Source organism: Orycteropus afer, unplaced genomic scaffold, assembly GCF_000298275.1.
Source record: "Orycteropus afer afer isolate SDZICR_OR568_19922 unplaced genomic scaffold, OryAfe1.0 scaffold00236, whole genome shotgun sequence".
NCBI lineage: Eukaryota > Metazoa > Chordata > Mammalia > Tubulidentata > Orycteropodidae > Orycteropus > Orycteropus afer.
The window spans coordinates 3,018,419-3,019,344 of record NW_006921823.1 but is presented as its reverse complement, the minus strand read 5'-3'; positions in this window follow the sequence as shown (position 1 = coordinate 3,019,344).

Below are 926 nucleotides of genomic sequence, written 5' to 3'. Positions count from 1 at the left end.
TGTGTGTGTGTGTGTGTGTGTGTGTGTGTGTATACATATATATATATATAGGAGCTCTGGTAGTATACTGCCTAAGGCACTTGACTGCTAACCAGATGGCTGGCAGTTCAAACCCACTAGCCACTCCTCGGATGGAAGGTTGGGCAATCTACTTCCGTAGTCACATCGCCTCAGAAACACACACACACACCACACCAAAGATTATTAGTGGTTACCAGTAGCAGGACTGAGGGAGAAAGGGGAATCTTTGTTTTTGGGGCATTGAGTTTATGCTAATCAGTGGTAGAATATTTTGGGAAAGGATAGAAATAATGGTAGCACAAGATGAAAAATGTCATTGTCCCTGAGCTTTAATGTGGAAGCTGTTATGTTGATGAATGTCTTGTTGTGTATGTTTTCACTATAATAAAAGTAAAATAAGTAAATAATAGACTAGACACAGATGCAAGCAAGCACATAACAGGAGAGACAGAAACCATGTGAAGATCATCAAGGATTCTAGAAACAACAGGGCTACCAAAGCTAAAAGGAACAAGGGTCTTTCCTTAGAGCCAACAGAGAGAGAGAGTGCCTTCCCTTAGAGTTGGTGGCCTGAATTCTGACTTCTAACCTCCAGAATTGTGAGCAAATAAATTTCTCTTCTTTAAAACCACTTACTTTTGGTATTTGTGTTACAGCAGTGCCAGAAAACTAAGACAGCAGTTCAGTGGCAAAATAAGGTGTTACAGGTTACTTCTAGACTTCTGGCTTGCATCTCTGGTTAGAAGGAAATGGAAATACCATGTCTGGGGGTAAGACAATAAATATTTAGAAATGAATGCATGAGTGAATAAGTGAACTAATACTTGTACCATAGGGCAAAATAATGATGGCTCAGGAATGATGAAAGTGTGGGAGTGCTAGGAGGCGGGGCAAGATGGCGGACT